Genomic DNA, 19,000 nt, shown 5'->3' on the forward strand with positions numbered 1-19,000 from the left:
TTGGTTATTAGCATTGCCATATGGAATCAGATTCACATTGGGAGTGCGCCCTGGAACAATGAGCCGGTAACTGTTCGTTGAGAGGACAAGTGGGGTGGGATTATAGCGCTAGACATTGGATGCAAATTTGACATTGCGGTGGATTCTGGAATTCCTGGGAACGGGGTGGATCCTAGTATTACTTTGAGGGTGGAGGTGTGAGCGTCTAGATTCCCTTGTTGCAGATTCATATATACATGTACATATGTGTATATGTATATGTGGTTATTGTAAATACTGTAATAAGCTATGTTATAAAGCTCCAACGTGTGGTATATTGTCATGTTGTCATGATGTTTCGATTTTGAGAAGATATTTCCTTGTAAATACTATAATGAGCTATGTTATAAAGCTCCATGGGCAGTATGTTTTGTTTTTAGCAGTCATGTTGGTTATAGGTGTCATTGAACACCGAGAACAGTGTTCCCCCAAGGGGGAGAGTTCTGTAACAACCCTAGTGAAAATTCCATGTAAAAATATATAAATACCACAAATGATGAGACACGTATTCCAAGCTAGATGGTGGGAAGGAATTCCTAGTGTGTGTCCATTTGGTTGTTTATGGCTAAGGAAATTGACAAAGGCAATGACTAAGGCATTAAAGAGGCAAAAGGTATTTTGGCACAATTATTTATGAAAAATAATAGAAATTAGGAGAAAAGGAAGGTGAAAGGTCACAGGTTTCATGTGAGGAAGAAATTGAAGGAAAATAATGGAAAATGAAGAAAATAGAGGCCTCATTAATAAAAAGGCTTCTAAGGATCAGTTGGAAAGATTTGGTTAGTTTAGCTTTGGAGCTCTCTCATTATTCTCTCTCTCTCTCTCATACTCTTGGACACTTAGAGTTTTCTTGGAGCACTTTGGCATTGGAGCAAGAAAGGCAAAGAAGGCAAGAGGAAGCAAAGATGAAGCAGGGAAAGGTAGGATCAAGCAGCTACAACATGCTTCATTGAAAGTATCAACTTGCATGTGTATTTTCCTTGCTAGATTTGGCATGCATGGGATTGCATGTGTTTCTTTTCTACTATGGCATGGGTTTTTCCAGGTGTGATAGTATTTTTCATCCTAGCCTTGCCATTTCCTGATAGCTTTGATGAGATGGGTTCTCTCATGCGTTTTGTGGGGGATGGCCGAATTGGATTCGAAGTTGAGTGGGGTGGATCTCCAAATTGACAAACACATGGTGGTAGTGGTCCCTGAACCAGACTGAGGATGCATGAAGCCACTAGCCTAGTAACCCCTGAACCAGACTGTGGGTTGTGGTAAAGCTAGATTGTGTGCCTCGGTGGGCCTAGGAATCCTTGCTGGTGAATGGCGGGATATACGGTAAAGCCAAGAGGTGGATTTTCTCTCCGTTGGGCCTAGTGATTCCGGGATGGAATGCACGGTAAATCCTGGAGAGTATGTCTCGGTGTAGGGCCTAGTGATCCCTAGATTAGACTGCAGATGCACGGTAAAGCCTGAGAGACTAGGAGGCACTCAAATTCCTCACGGTGTAGGCAGAGAACTCTGGTGACATCCACATTGATTGGTGTTTTGATGTGTTCTATGAGTCCCACATTCATGCTTGGAATATGGCATGAGGGTGATTGGATGAAGAGAGACTTGGCTCAACCAATCCATGGTTGGGTGGAACATGGTAGTCCCATCACCAGTTGGTTCATTGCATTTATTAATGAGAAATTCATTCCCTTGATTTTCATGTGCAAATGTACTGATATATATATGGATTTTGATGGCTGATATGTCCATTGTATTTTTGTTCCTATTATGCTGGTTATATGTACATTTTATGGCATTGGGTATGTTTTGATATTAGCATGTTTTTACTTGTTTATGAAAGAATATTGTATTTATAGCCTAATAAGTGATAAGGCAGCAAAAGACATGAGGAAACAATGGTTCATAACGATTCTCAGATAAGTATGAGATCCCTACTCTTAATTATGTCATTTACACCTGTAGGTTACATGTTGATGATATGTTTGACAAAATGCCTATCATGGTTAGTAGGGGTTTGGTTATGATCTTGTTCATCTTATTTCTTTTGCATCCTTGTTTCCTTGTATCCTTACCACTTGTAAATGATCATTCAATTCTGGGTAGTGTCGCGGGCTCTGGGCCAAAAAAGTGGCTCAAATCCTGGAATGCTAGCATTAGTTCTGAGATTAACTCGCCTGGGCAGTGCCTGGGGAGCGTTAGTCCTGAAACTAACTTGCTTGGGTAGTGTCTAGGGAGCGTTACCCTACCCTAAGTTTTCTCAAACAACAGTAGGACCCAGGGACAGGCAGTCTGAGTGTCTGACTTATCTTCTGAGAGTTATGTGGATGATGTTGGATGACTGAATGTGATGTTTCATTGATTCCATTTCCTTAAAGTCACCAAGGAGGTTGAATCTTATCATAGTGGCCTCTCGTCGCATGTTTACCCCGGCTGGTCGGTTGCTTGGGTAGATGTGGGAGGAGGGTGTTACACGAAGCCACCTGATGGTGTATGGATGCAAGTGTGGTGTGGTTGATAGGCCCAACCACTTCACGACCTCTATTTAAATGAGGCTCTTTTGGCTCCCACTATGGATAATGAATTGCAACGGTGAACCCTTCACCTTCATATGTGAGTGGAGGAGATGCTCCCCATCCTCTAGATATTCGGGCTCAATATTCTAGATCTTGGTGGTGGCAACAATGACGTTGGGCTCTGCATCAATAATTTTCTTCCCTTTATCATTCCCCTTGTTGGGTTTTGACTCAAAGTCGGAATATGCATTTGACTTTGAAGCCTTCAGCTCGACCACCAATGACTACTTGGTTCGACACTCACTGGTGTTGTGAGTGGGGCTCTTATGGAACTCACATAACTTTCATGTGTTCTTCTTTGTCTTCGTGGTGTTTTTCTTTGCTTTTGGCTTCGATGGGTTGTCTTGGTTCACCCCGCCTTGCCTTTGTCCTTTGTTCTGCGGTTTGGGGTCGCCTTTCCCTTGCTTTGGATTCATAAATCCAAAGTCTCACTTCTTTTGTTTAAACTTCTGCTAAATCTCGACAACATATCGTAGGCATCGCCAAGCGAGGAACTATCCACAAACTCCATTTCATCCTGGATGTATTTGTGGAGACAACCACGGTACTTGAGTACTATATGCTGCTCAGAATCCTTGATACCAAACTCCGTGTGAAGGGTATGAAAAATATTTGTGAACTTCGACACGTCTTGGTCCATTCCTTGCCACAATGTGGTCCACTTTATGTACTTATCTTTATAGCTCCTGACAGGGTAATAATGCTCCTTGATGGCATCTAAGAAAGAGCTTATCTTTATAGCTCCTGACAGGGTAATATTGCTCCTTGATGGCATCTAAGAAAGAGTTCCAAGTGGGTACGACTTAAAACAGTGAGGTTTCCCCGTCATCTTTCTGCTCATAGTAGGTTTCCCACTAGTCTTTGATGTGGAGGGCGACTTTGAGGAGTGAAAAAGTAATATTTTCCCTATTTGAAAAATCATGAACCAAAAAATACCCTTCCAACCTATTTAACCATCTATCTACAACCGTCCACATCTATCTGACCTTCAAATATGGGAATTTCAAAGTTGACTTGTACCTTGAAGGGAGTGGTGCCTCTAGAGTGGTTGTTGTATGAATATGTGTCACCTGTTGGCATCTGCCGAAGGATTTGGGCAAAGTTGTCCATCATCCCGTTCCTCTATCACTTGAGGTCTTCTTCAAGCAATATTTTGAAGGGATCTCCTGCTCCCTTGTCTTTCTTTTCTTCTGCCATGGGAGGCTGTCAAGGTTTGCGAGGTTGGTCTTGCAAAGGTTTAACCGGTTCTAGCCCTAACTCCTTATACCTTGACCTCATTGGGGACATGCAAAGAAAAACAAAGAAAGAGCAAACCACTCTAATACCACTGATCCAGAATTATGCAGGAATGCCACCGAATACAGATATAAACATAAACACATAGATGCAACATAAATAAAATTTCATTTCATTAATATCAAATAACTGAAATATGCTTACATAATGGAAATAAACTAGCTCGGGCGATGGTAGCTTATCTCTGAGAAGAGATGTGGCAGCGACATGCCTCTGAACTGTGTTACATTAGTACATCAACTTCCCGGGGTCATAACTTTGGCAAACGATCTTTGTTTCACATGCACGATACCTCATTAGAAAGATCTATCTGAGGACTATAACTTTCGATTACAAATGTTAGTTCTTATATTACATTTGCCCATTTTCCAAAAAAAAAAAAGTCGTTTAGGGCCTCAAAACGGCTCCAGAAGTTCAAGACCCCAAAAAAGTGCCAAAAATAGTAAGTTTTGCTACAATTACATAAACAAAAAGAAATAATGGTACAATGGTGGGTGTCCAAGTGGAATAGGTGTGTGACCACCAATATCCACATGGATCAATGGTAATTTATGATTTAGTAGTTGTTTGATGATAGAAAACAGCAACATAATCAAGAGAAAGAAATAAGCTAATAAAAGACTAAGAAAAGTTGCATCACAAGCAGTTATCATTAAAGAGAAATCACCTCCTCCCTATGCCCTAGATTTCTCAATACACGTTACACACGATGAGGTAATCAAACCTCTTGCTACCTTTTGTTTTTTTTTTTGTTCGCAAATGATTTACATTATATTAACAAAAATGGTTTACAAATAGTACATGCAAATAAACATGGTGAATCACAGTCTAAGGGCTCCATAGAAGGATGAAAAAGGCAGAGCATCTGCCCCAGGAGGGGGAAATCAGATGGTTTGCCCATGAAGCAGAAGACCAAATCCATTGTTACAGTTAAAGGAGATTGATAAGACCAAAACAAGAGTGCTAGGTAGAGCCATTGAAAGAGATCCATTGTTATAACCGTTACATACCGACAAAACATACTGACAAATTTGGTGACTAAACATACCAACAACCAAACCACAGACAACGTGGACTTGGTCAAGCCGAGATGGCACCATGTAAGTTGAAGAAAGTGTGGACATATTGTTTTTGTTCGCATTCAACATTGGTTGGACCTACACCTTTTGCGTTTCCATGACCGACATCCTCCGTGCTTCTAGGATTGGAGGGGCCAAATTTAAGCAACTCTTCCAAGATATAACAATCGTATGGACTAGGGTGCGAGGGAGAGAGTATGTCGCCTCAAAGTTGCACCTCCATAGGACGGGGAAAGGTGTTCCACAAACCACCAACAATGGAATTACGCCCTGCGACATAGATGGTGGAAGGCAAGGAAGAGCCGAGAGGGACAACGAATGAGGCAAAGGGATTAGGGGAGGACGGGGAGGGGAGATTTGGAGGGAATACAACTCTAAGGTCACGAGACAGACGACAGAGGGAGGAGTAAAGGTGGTTGGAGAGGGTGTTGATGTTAACAATTCTTCTTGCAACATTAGAGTGGTTCCATTCCTAAGAGTGGAGGTGGTGGGTGGGGAGATTGCAAAGAGCCCAAAGGTTCATCGTGGCTTTCCCTCCATGGTGCATCATCTCTGCTTCCAATTCAGTTACCCTACGATGGATGTGGGTTGGGATATTACTATTGAAGAATTCCAATTCAACTTCCACTGCTGGAGAAACGGGGGGACATCCTCTCCCTATACCACGACAACCATGTCAAGCCCAACCTCATTCTCGGATCATTGGGGCGAATTGGAGGGATATGTGGTGAGCATGACTCACAGGAGGTGCAGGAGGTAGATAGCAAAAGAGGCAGGATGAAGCATGAAGCAAGAGAGCCAACGAAGAAGGAGGGATACTCTGCATTACTGGCATGGCATGCAAAGGCTGCAAGATTATGTATACATGATGGAGGTCAGGAACTTGATGGATCAAAGTGTACGAGGACACAACATGGTACAATATTTAAGGAGGAGCAGAGTCATGGGTGATCGCGTTGAGGTGAAGGAATGCCAAGTGGAGGCAGATTTATTCCGAATGAAGGTAAGTGGCTAGGCGATCATGCATACTCGGATCTGGGGCTCTTACTATCTTTTGTTAATATAAAAGTTAAATATAAGAAAAATGTACCCTATTATGCACTATAGCTTATGATTTTGTTTACACTAGCTTTGTTAGCCATGACACTTCCAAATCGATTCCCTTTAAAATGATCCAACAAAATTGTTATAGAGGAGGTTGAACAATACAAAATACTTCATGGGGATTTGCTCACCCAAAAGGAGAGTGGATCATCTCTCAAGCTAAGGCCATGTACTATAACTTGTTTTGTGATCCATGACATTTTCTAAACTCCATCCTCTCCAAAAGATCCAACGAAATCCCTCAAAGGATAAATGAAACATTAAAATTCTATTAGTGGGTGTTTGAGAGAGTAGACTCAACATCAAAGAGGGTTATTTACTACAACTAGTTTATTATTTCATGTAATTAGCCTCTTTACAAGCCTATGTAGACCGACAATGAAAAGGAAAATGTAAAAGAATTAGTAAAAATTTATTAATTCATGTTTAAGTGTTCCTCTAAAGGTGGCATAACTCATCATTACTTAGTTACACCAATAGTAAGGACAACCATCACTTGTTTCTATTTGTAAATGCGAGCTTACTCAAAGAAAACCATTGCACCTGAAATGACCCATCGGTGATATATCATGGGTTAGACTTCCACTCCTACCAAATGCCCCTAAGTCTTGGTTGTTAACGTATTCCCTTACATTAGTAAAAGGAAACATTTCAACCAATCATAAGTGGTTTTAAGTCTTACCCCAAAACCAAAAGGATAGTTTCAACCCCCTATAATATACCTAAGATACCCAATATACCCTCTGCTCCGTCATTGCAAAGGCTAGGCATAAGTCATGTGGTATCAAGCATGCACCTCAACTTAGCTCCATACATGAAGCTAGACAATAAACTCAACTTAGAGTTATGTTAATTGTTACAAAGAAAAAAATGTCCTCATTTGATAAATTTATGACTATAACATATAGAAAACAAATGTCTTCTTTCAATATATGATTGTAAAATGCATAGATAAATAAATTATTTTATTAATTATAATTTATAAAATATCATTATATAATAAATTTATAATAACAAAATATAAATATAAATAAATTTATAATTAATTATATTTCATAGATACAATTATTATATTGAGAGTAGTAAGGTGATTTATACATTAATAATAATATTATATAACCAAAATATATTAGATTCCAGATTCAAATTTCATGAGAGGAGTTGAGGATAAAAATCACTTTGAAAGAATTAAACTATCCCCAAAAATTGAAAAAAATACAAAACATGATATAACAAAATAAAATAAATAAAAAATATACAATAATTTTAAAATGATTTAACATGAAATAATTTAAATAAAAAATATACAATAATTTTAAAATTATTTAAAATGAAATAAATGAAATAAAAAATATACCATAGTTTTAAGTTATTTAAAATGAAATAAAAAATATATAATAGTTTTAAAATTATTTAAAATGATGATTTATTCATTTAACATTGTTTATTATGTTTTTTTAATTGTTAAAAACTTATTTAAAATGTCGTTTAATATTGTTTATTATTTTTTTCATTCCCATCTAGATTCTAAAAGTTATCTAATTTTAACATCATATTTGAAATTTATAAGCAAATTGTTTAACCTTGAAAGCAATTTCCTTTTTTATTTTTATAAAATATTTTGCAAAATTCCAAATTTGATTGGAAAACTTTATACATTATAACATTACGAATAAAATTTTAAACTTATTTATTGATATGACTTTATAATGTATTTTTAATAATCACAACTTGTAATTTCAACAATTTCTCATTTTTTTTATTATCTAATTGATAAAAATAACTTATTCAGGAAAGAATAATATACTCTTTCAAAATATTTAAGAGTAATTTAACTCTTTTATATTGACATATTTTTTTTAATGAAAATTATAGAAAGATTTGTTAGAATTGCAAGTTTACATTGTTTTGTGTACATAATTTATGTGCTTCATGGATATACCACATTTTAAATAATTAAAAATCATAATCTAACCAAATGTTGGAATTGCAAAGTTAAACTCTTTGGTTTGATCCAAATGCTGGAAAAAATGCATTTAAAAGCACATTTTAAATAACCCACAATCACACTATTCCAAAACTTATCATAAATAATTAGCCAAATGGGAAACCTAACCATACACAAAAGTATTTGTAAAAACTAAAATTATCATTGAAAGAAAATAATAAAGGTCTGTTAAATTTTATCTTATTGTACAAAGAGGCACCACAACAACTAGTCTGACAACTTTGTTGTAAAAAGTTATGTAACGTTATGGTGAGTGATTAAATTATTTAAAATAAAATTAAAAAGTTATGTAATGTTATGTTGAGTGATTAAATTATTTAAAATAAACTTAAAATAAAAAAATAATAATCCTTAGAGTTAGTCATTTAATGGGTTTAATCAATAATAGTTTGCAAACCCATAGTGTTGTGTAACCAATGGTATTTGTTACGATGAAAAGCTCCCAAAAATGCATTATGAGTATACACAAAAATATTTCTAAAAACTAAAATTGCCATTGAAAAAAATAATAAACCCCTGTTAAATTTTATCTTATTGTGCAAAAAAGCACTCTATAACCCCAACCTAGTATAACAACTTTGTTGTAAAAAATTATGTAATGTGATGTTTTGTAAGTGATTCAATTATTTAAAATAAAATTAAAATTAAAAAATAATAATCATAATGATAAGTTTGAATTAGTGATTTAATAGGTTTAATCAATAGCGATTTGAAACTCATAATGTTGTGAAACTAATGGTATTTGTTATGATGAAAAGCTTAGAAAAATACATTATGGATTCAGCTTAGTTGTAAACTCATAATGTTGTGTAACTAATGTTATTTGTTATGATGAAAAGCTCAGAAAAATACATTATGGATTCAGCTTAGATTTATCTTAACTATAGACTTGATCTTTATGTGTGCCTGCTCAATGGATTTCAATTTAAGATAAGTGATAAATATTTGAAAAAAAATTAAATAAGCTCTCATCTAAAAAATATGTTTATTCAAAAAATATGTTTACACACCATAGGTCTCTCATTTAAAAAATATGTTTATTCAATTGGGAAAGGACCTCAATTTATGGCAAACCATTGCCGGCAATTTCTTTTCTTTTGGATACCCAATACTCACAGGCAAGCGGGCACAGGGATCTTCCAGCCCTTGAGGCAACTTGCAACCTGCAAATTATACAAATCTGCAAAAGAAGTGAGGAAATCTTGGTTCAGTTCAGTATCGCGATTACCTATGGATTTTATTGCAGATGTAATAACGCGCTTGTGGATTTGATTTCCGAGATCTGACATTTTTCTGCCCCTGTAAACATTTGACAGGAAATCGATAAAGGGGAACGCTGCAGCGAATCCGCGTCGACTCCTACGGTTTTTCTATATTCAGGTATGAGCCGCTTTAAGAACCTCCTTTTTCGTTATACAGCCAATTTTTTATTTCTTGAAGGTCTCAATGTACAGGTAGATTATAAGAACCGATTTTTTCTTTTAGTGATGAAGCAAGTAAAAATTAAACGTAGATTGGAAGCAAAATCAAAAGGGGAAAGGAGATTTTAGTAGGTGGCAGTGAACGCTGAAACTCTGCAAATTATTGAAATAGTGTGGGCTTTGCTTCAAACTATAATCTCAGTACGCGATTTTTGGGCCACGTTAAGGTCTGTACAAGTAGCGGAATACTACTTTCTGTCTTCGCGTACACGCGTGGGATACGGACTTAAGCAGCGGAATACTATTTTTTGCGGTGAAATTCTCTTAGAATTTGGTGATTTTTTTTCGAGAAATATGATGCTGTAAGTGTTTGAAATGGATTGAGCATCTTTAGAATCCAAAATCCTAAAACTTGATCTCTGTAACCAGGATTTCCAAAAAAATCCAGGGAAAATGTGACCTAGTCTAACTAGGGCCTTTCTTGCTTCGCGTACACACGTCGGATACTGACTTGAAGTAGCGGAATACTTCTTCTGGCTTCCGTACAGACGTGGGATGCGGACTTGAAATAGGGAATACTTCGTTCTAGCTTCGCGTACACGCGTGGGACACGCTGTTCATGCTCTTCAACGCGGTACCTAAGGTTAGAAAAACGGTTAGGCAACTCCATTAGCAAAAAAGATTTCTGTGATGGTGTGAGCGGGTCAAATTGGAGTGTTAGGATGCCAAAAGGAAGGGTTATTATTATTTTTTCTTTTGTTTTAATTTGCCCCCGATCCTTTTTTTCTCTTTGCTTTTGAAAGATTGTGGGAGGGAAACACTACAATTATGATCAAATTTAGTAATTGCAATTTTGTTGTGTTGTGATGGTGAATTTCTTTGTGGAGAGTGGAAGGAGATTTTTTAATGGTTTTGACATGATATCATTATTTTTAACATTCTATTTTATTGATTTTAGTATATATTTTACATTAGATTTTGTTTGTTTATTGAATTTTAATAATGTTTTTTTTAGAAAAAGGTTAAAATATTGGTTGATTATTTTATTTTGTTATTTAATTTTAAAATAAAAAATGGTTGATGGGGAACTATATGCAACAATTTATAAACCACATATATTAAAAACTTATAGTTCAACCTAGGTCTAAGATGGTCTGAGACCACCAAAAATTGGAGCTGGGATCCCAGACTTCCAACCTTACTATGACAGGCCATGGTGCTCCCTCGTGGGATTTGAAACCGATTGGAGGGAATAACATCCTAATGAGACAACCACCTTGTCATCCTTGTTTGTTATTGTTTTGCTAGGCATAAGTTAAATAGTAATTTGACCTTTTTTTCTTTGGTGATTTTCAACTTTTTTTTTCTCCATTGAAATGTTGTAGGGTTTTTGGCACCTTTGAATTAATCATTTAGGAAATAAATCATATTAATCACTTACTCCTTGTCAGCAAACACCTAAAGAGGATTTTGAACATCTTTTATATGCTTGACACCTAGCCTATGCAAAAGCACTTGTCTGAGCTATAAACATCAACACTACCTCCTAGCAAGGAAGGTGTGTGTTTTGCACCACCCAAAACTTATCTCTATAAAACACAAGCGTATCCCTCACTAGGGGCTTGGTGAGAATGCATGCCACTTGCTCATTTGTGGAGATATACTTGAGCTTCACAACTCCCCTATAGACTTTGTCTTCGATGAAATGATATCCGATCTCTATATGCTTGGACCTATCATAAAACACTGGATTCTGTGAGAGCTTGATGCAACTTTGATTGTTGTAGTGAATTACTTTTGGATCCAACTTGTGACCAAACAACCCTATGGAGTATTTTGCAAAACCAAATGGCCTCACAACTTGCCAAACTAGTTTCCATATATGTTTCCTTTGTTGAACTAAGTACCATAGAAGATTGCTTCCCAATGAACCATGAGATCACTACTAATCGTAAACTAAAACAACACCAAGGTGATCTTCCTGTCCATTGTTGTAAGACCCTTAGGGATGTGCATCTAAGTCATCTTAGGAGGAGGCGTACTGAGTTGTGGAGGTGGAATGACATCACAAACATTTGCGACGTTGGAAGTGATGTTTTGGGGTTTCATTAAGACTTTGTCACATCTTACTACAAATTGGAGTTATGCACGGAATGGACTAAGATGAGTAAGACGGGTGATCGGGCGAGGGCGTGTGAGATAAGCGCACGACTGGAATGGTCAACTCAGGCACACATGGAATGAGTCGATCTGAGTGTGATGAAGTGGAATGGTCATCAGAATGGGGTCATGCGAGGTTGGCCCAATTGAACTGACACATTGGTTGGAATGGTGTGCCCCTTTGCATGATTTCATGAAACATAAGTAGAACGAGATTTGGAACAATTGGAGGCATGAACTGAACAACCAATGAATGGAACAAAATGGGAAGGAAACTAAGAGTGAGTCAAGACAGACAAGATAGTGCAAGTTGACTGTTGGAATGAGTTTGGGTGGGGGTGTTCTATGTGTGTTGGGTTTCGTATGACTCATGCAGGGGGGAGATAGTAATGCGGGCAGGGCGAGACTATCTCATGACCTTGCCTTGAGGGCTCACGAAGTCGCATGATGAACTTGTACAAGTCATGCAGGGGAACATAGTCGTGCGAGCAAGGCAAGATTGTGGCACAACCAAGCCTTGACGGTGCATGAAGGCACACGACAAAGACATTGTGTGGGTTACCCAAGATAGTTGTGGCATGACCATGAGTGGCACGTTTGGCATGTTTTGGACCCTGTAGGTTGTGCAAGCAAGCTAGGAGGGTCGTAGCATGAGTTGGGTTTGTTGTACATGAAAGTAAGTGAAGGCTGAAATCTGTGGATGTTGTAACATTGTAAGATTGTTGAAGATTATATTGTGAAGATGAGAACCAGTGAGGTTGCCCTTGTACTTGTATAATTTGGTGCACATTGTACATTGATGTTTATGTAGTTTTTTGACATTATATTGTAGCATATTTATACATGTGAATGATTGTATAAGTGAAGTGAAGTAATTGGGCATTGTAGTTGGGTTAAGATTGCATGTTAATTTCATAAATATAATATATCTAACTCGTGACAGAAGTGTAAGTGCTAGAGGTGTAGTCCGGGTGTAAGCAGTTGTAAGTTAGTGAAGCCATTATGATGAACCACATCGGTGCCGCACATCCAGAGGCATCAATGCACCTTTACTCGAGGGACACTCTCAGGGCGTGACAATTAGTATCAAATTAGATTTGACAATGGAAATTTCAATGATTGGAGGTCACTCAATAGAAATTGGGTGAGAAGTTGGTTGTATTAGAAGAGTAATTGGGTTTCTTAGAAGATGCCATCTGAGGGAGATTCAGAAACCCAAGAAGAAGTGAAGTCCATGAACAAAGTATACACCAAAGGGATGTATGAATTTGAAAGGATTTTTAGAGTTGTTGAGAAGGACCAAGGTGAAGAAGATGCCTTTGATAGATTGAGTCGGTTGGAACAAAACACTGAGAGTCTTACTTTAGCTATGGAAGTGTAGACAGAGACGATTGCAATGTTAAGGAAAGCAATCAGGGAGAGTTTGTCTGGTGCTTCCGTAAGGGTGAAGGTGAAAGAGCAGGAATTGTCTGATGGTGCAAGAAGTATGAAAGTACTTGGAAATTTATATTGGTATGTAGAGCAATACTTGGATCAACTGGGAAAGTACTTTGATGAGGTCAAGGTAAAGGTTGTTACCTCATTCTTAACAAGGAATGTGAAGCTATGGTGGAGAAGAAGGGTAGAATAGGTTGCCTCGCATCAAATGCAAGATGACCTTACCACATTGCCGAAGTTGAAGGAAGCGTTGTATTCTCAATTTGGACGGCAAGATTAGACTTGGGATGCAAGGAGCAATTTGAAGTTTTTGAGGCAGACATGAAGTGTATAGGATTACATTTGGGAGTGTTCAAGTCTTATGTTGGAGATTTCAAATATGGCTGAGAAGGACAAGTTGTTTAATTTCTTGATAGGTCTACAACCTTGGGCTCAGACGAAAGTGGAGACATAATGTGTAGACTCTTGAAGAAGTTATCATTGCTGCAGACAAGATTTTGAATCTCTATGTAGTAGGAAAACCAAAAGGGAAGGAGCATGACGAGAATAAGAAGAAGTCAGACAAGGAGAAAGGGAAATATTTGAAAGAGGATGAATCGAAGCAGAATGATAAGAAGGAGAGGAAGTCTCTTTCATGTTGGTTATGCAGAGAAGATCACATGGCAAAGAATTGTTTGTTGAAGAAGAAAGTGGCAATTATACTCATGCTGAGAAGGAAGAGAGAGCAAGGAAGAGTTCTTACCGTCTGTGGGGGTGATGTAGGTTTTGGGTGCACCTTCTTTGAATGAGGCTACTCAAAAACATGATTTGGAGCAGACTAAGTTGCATTATGTGAAGATTGATGTGAATGGGAGTCAATCGATGGTTGTGATAGATAACGAGGCTACACGCAACCTTATGAGGGAAGATGTGGCTAGGAGATTTGACTTGTAGATTATTCCAATCCGTGCATCTTTCGAAGTAGTGAATTCTGAGGGCATGAGAGTTCTTGGAGAAGTCAGTGGTGTTATAATACAAATTAGTAGTTGTAAAAGGAAGCTTGACTTCATGATTATCAAGATGGATGACTATGAGATTGTATTGGGCATCGAGTTTATGGTTGGATATAGAGTTGTACCAACACCTCATATGAGGTAGACTGTTCGTTCTTTCAGGAGAAGAACCGATGGTTGTTTCGACTGTTAGGGCAATGGTAGATGGACCTAGGATGACAACTATCTGCATGGAGGGAGGATAGTTGAATGGTGAGAGTTGTGAGAGTTTGGATCATATGGAGTCCATACTCACGTAGCATTCGAGGATGATGGTTGACTTGGTAGATGGGATTCTGAGGATTTCAAAGGGACTTCAGATGGTTGACACTAAAACTTCCATGGTTGAGTGCGAGAAGCTTGATGTTGAGACTTCTACATTTAATGATGGTAGATATGTTGAGTATCCCCCTTTATTGAGATTCATTGTAGACATATATGGAGGGTTCATACCGGGCATAGGTGCACTGTTTCTAGGATCGAGGAGTACATCTTTAGTGAGGAGAGATGGATGATCTAGAGTGTGGAGAGGTAGTCTAAGAGGCTACTCCTCTTCATATTCTCATTGAGCCCATGAAGATGGGACCACTATCAGTTGCTTAGGGTGGTGAGTCCAGAGATGCAGGAGGTGCCATGTAGGGTACATCCCGATGATGAGCAAGAACAAGATGAGGATGAGATTCGTCCACATGAGAATGTGATGGTGAGTGTATATGTTCAAGTGCGTGAGTTATTGTGCAACACTTGTAGAGTTGGTGCTACAATCAAATTAGCTACTTGATTAGTCAATGACACAAGGTGATCCAACACATGACATTCTTACGTAGGTATTCATGGAATTGCATGGGATGAATGTCGGTAGACGAGATTCTTCCTTATTATTGTTGTTGATGAGACAATGTGATGAGGAGGTTGTTTAAGATGCAGAGGACAATCTTCTTGTAATCTTTAGTGATGGATGGATTGTCAAAGATGTTCGTTGTCGAGGATGATAACATCTTTAGAGTGGGGGAGGATGTAAGATCCTTAGGGACGTGTGCCTGAGTCATATTAGGATGAGATGAGTTGAATTGTGGAGGTGGAACAACATCGCAACATTTGTGATGTTGGAAGCGACGTTTTGGGGTTTCATTAAGACTTTGTCACATCTTGCAACAAAGTGGAGTTTTGCTCAAAATTGAATGAGATGTGGCCTCAAGCAAGGCGCATGAGATGGGCAAGGTGTGACCACCAAGATGGGTGACTGTACGAGGGAGTGCAAGATGAGCAACCGGGCAAGGATGTGGAAGATGGGCAACCAGGCGACGGTGTGCGAGATGGGTGCACAAGTGGGACATTTGTCTTAGGCACACGTGGAACGAGTCGGCCCAAGTGAGACAAAGTGAAAAGATTGGCAAGCCCAACAGAATTGACACACCCTTCTGCACGACTACATGAGGCATATAAGTAGAACGAGAGTTGGAACAATTGGAGGTATGAATTGAACAACCAACGAATGGAGCAGAATGGGAAGGCAACTGAGACCGAGTCAAGACATACAACTAGAATGAATGAGCTCACCCATTTGTGCAAGCTAACTGTTTGAACGAGTTTAGGCGAGGGTGTTCCGAGCGCGTTGGGTTTCGTATGAGTCGTTCAAGGTGAGATATTCATGTGGGCAGGGCGAGACAGTCACCGTGCCTCGAGGGTGCATGACAGACTCTTACGAGTAGTGCAAGGTAAGACAATCGTATGGGCAGGGCGAGACAATGGCATGATCGAGCCTTGAGGGTGCACGATGAAGACATCATGCGATTTGGCCGAGATAATTATGGCATGACCATGAGTGGCGCATTTGGCGCATTTTGCACTATGTAGACCATGCAAGAAAGCCAAGAAGGTTATGTCATGAGTGGGGGTTTGTTGTACATAAAAGTAAGCGAAGGCTGAAATCTGTGGATATTGTAACATTGTAAGTTTACAAAGTGAAGACGAGAACCAGTGAGGTTGTCTTGTTACTTGTATAATCTAGTGCACATTGTACATTGATGTTTATGTAGCTTTGTGACATTATATTATGACATTATATTGCAACATATTTAGACATGTGGATGATTGTATAAGTGAAGTGAAGTAATGGGCATTGTACTTGGGTTAAGATTGCATGTTAATTCCACAAACATAATATATCTAATTCATGACAGAAGTGCAAGTGATAGAGGCGTAGTCCAGGTGTAAGTAGTTGTAAGTTGGTCAATCCATTACGAGGAACCACGTTGGTGTTGCACATCCAAAGGCCTCAATGCACCTTAACTCGAGGGAAACTTTGGGGGTGTGACAATTACAATCCCAGCCTAGTTCAAGTCTATATCGTCGACTTACTGCACTTCACCTCTCTTGACATACCTGAGTCCATACTCCACTATACCTCGAAGATATCTAAGCACATATTTCGTTGCCACCCAATGAACCCTCCTCGACTCCACCATAAATTGGCTCAGTGTGTTCACAACAAAGCATATCTAGCATAGTGTTGACTAGATACGTTAAAGAAACTATCAACTAACTGTACAATGTGCGATCCACCAACTGTGAATTAGAAGCATTCAACTTCCTCAAGTTGGTAATCATGGGTGTTGACACGGGCCTACAATCCACCACCTCGAATCCCTTCAGGATTTCAACTACATACTTCCCTTATCCAAGGAAGGTCTTACTTATCTATTGCTACACCCAAAAGGTAGTGGTATCATGTCAATGTCCTTCATCTCAAACTCTATGGCTAGTTCTCTCTTGCGCATCTTTATGAACTTCTTCGCCCTTGTAAGAAAGAGGTCATCCACATGAATTACCAAAATGAGTGGATCGTCACCAACTAGTATCTAGTACAAGTTGGGATCTACCTCACTCTTGGTGAAGCTCATGCATAACAGATACCCATCAATCCTCGAGTACGATGCCCTAGGTGCCTACTTGAGACCATATAAATCCTTTTTCAACCAACATACATGAGAATCTCTCCCTTGCATCTCAAAACCTTGTGGCTGCTCATATACACCTCCTTCTCAATCACTCCATTAAGGAATATTGTCTCCATATCCATCTGATGTATCCTCCACCCCATATCTAAGGAAATAGAAATAACAACCATAATAGAAGTGTATCTGGTGACTAGAGCAAATGACTCCTCATAATTCACTCCCTCCTTATGGGAAAACCCTCTCACCATGAACCTAACCTTATAGTTGTTGATGCTACCATTTGCAACATGCTTGATCTTGTAGATCCATCTTGAAGTGGCTACTGATTTTCCTATTCGCTTATTTACAATATCCCATACATCATTCTTCATAATGGAAGAATACTCTTCCATCATGGCATCCCTCTAAACTCACTGGTTTGTTGTCTTCTCAAAGCTAGAAAGCTAAGAATCACTGATGTCACTATAAGATCCATGTAGTTGGAAAAATTATGTGGTAGTTTGCTCTCTGTGAACATCTTCTTAGGATCCTCCACATGCTCCTCAACATCCCAAAGAGTTTACTCTAGCCACCTTGGCCTCCTCTTGACAGAGTTAGAAGGTGCTTCGTGCTCCTCCTCTTGATCTCAAGACTAAGCACCTATTGTCGGTATTGTTGGCTTCTCCTCAACCTTTGGAGCCTCTCGCTACCAATCACATTCCACTACTAGTAGGGTATCATTTGACTTTCTTAAGGCTTTATGCTCCTCAAATCTCACATCCCTGCTCACCATAATTTCCTCTTGTGATGAAATGTACACCTTGTATGCCTTGTGAGTCTCATTGTAACAAAAAAAAATGCCCTTGTGTCCTGAGGGCTCCAACTTTCTCCCCTCCTTTGATGGTACATGGATATACACTAGATACTAGAAGATACAAAAAGTCCCACTTCTGGATTCACCCCTGTCAGCACCTCCTCAAGAGACTTATCCCCCAAGACCTTGTGAGGACTCATGTTCTAAATGTAGACTGTTGTATTACCCACCTCTGCCAGAAGAACATGGGCAAATCTTGATGAAGGATCATGGCTTCAACACCCTTGGAAATGGCCCTTTTTTTCCTCTCAACAACCCCATTGTGTTACGGGTTGTAAGGAACTGTCAACTCTTTCTTAATGCTTGCTTCCCTACAAAAGTCCTTGATCTCTTAGATGCATATTCACTCCCATTGTCCAATCTAAGGACGTTGAACTTCCTCCCAATTTGGTTTTCCACGAGAGCTTTAAACTCTTGAGACCTAACAAAGACCTCATGCTTGGTCTTCATGAAGTAGATCTAAGTCCTCTTGAAACAAACATTAATAAAGTTAACATAATAGTTGTACCCAATCAAGGACCCATATAACATAGAACAACACATGTCTGAATGTACTAGATCTAACAACCCCTTGGACCTAGAATCATTGCTTGGGAAAGCAATCTTGGCATACTTTCTGAAAGCACACCCTTTGAAAACACCATGTTACTCCATGCTAAACAAAGGAAGACTAGTGACAATCTCCCGCAATATAGACAAACCCTTGTGATGCAAATGTGCCATCCTCCCATGCCAAAGCTCGCACAGGTTATCATTTTTATGAACCTAGGCCTTCCCTGGTTGACCCCTTAGCATATACATATCATCCTCTATCCTCCCAATGACTTATCTTGTACTTGAAGTGGAAGATCTCATCCTAAAAATCACTTGTCCATCTCAAAAAAGAACTTCATATCCCTTGTCCTCCATGGTTGAGACTACAAAAAGGTTCATATGTAAGCCATAACATATCAAACATCTGTAACCTCCATGGGTTCACCTAACTCTAGTTGAAATTATATAGTTCCAACTCCCTCCACTACGCACTTGGCTTTTT

At 38.8% G+C, this 19,000-nt stretch overlaps 1 protein-coding gene across 5 annotated transcripts in view; it reads left to right on the top strand.

Moving 5' to 3' along the window:
* The first annotated feature begins 9,142 nt into the window (after nt 1-9,142).
* LOC149250201 (uncharacterized) overlaps nt 9,143-19,000 on the top strand; it is a 300,458-nt gene continuing 290,600 nt past the window's right edge. For 2 of the 5 annotated variants that reach the window (XM_089458948.1, XM_089458952.1), the window contains exons 1-2: nt 9,145-9,293; nt 9,419-9,482. The gene's annotated coding sequence lies outside the window, so the exon portion shown is untranslated. Of the gene's footprint in view, nt 9,313-9,418; nt 9,483-19,000 lie in introns of all 5 variants that reach the window. The other 3 variants (XM_089458949.1, XM_089458951.1, XM_089458950.1) reach the window with 2 other exon arrangements.

Source organism: Pinus tabuliformis, chromosome 7, assembly GCF_031772625.1.
Source record: "Pinus tabuliformis cultivar Carrire ecotype Pingquan chromosome 7, CPIR1, whole genome shotgun sequence".
NCBI lineage: Eukaryota > Viridiplantae > Streptophyta > Pinopsida > Pinales > Pinaceae > Pinus > Pinus tabuliformis.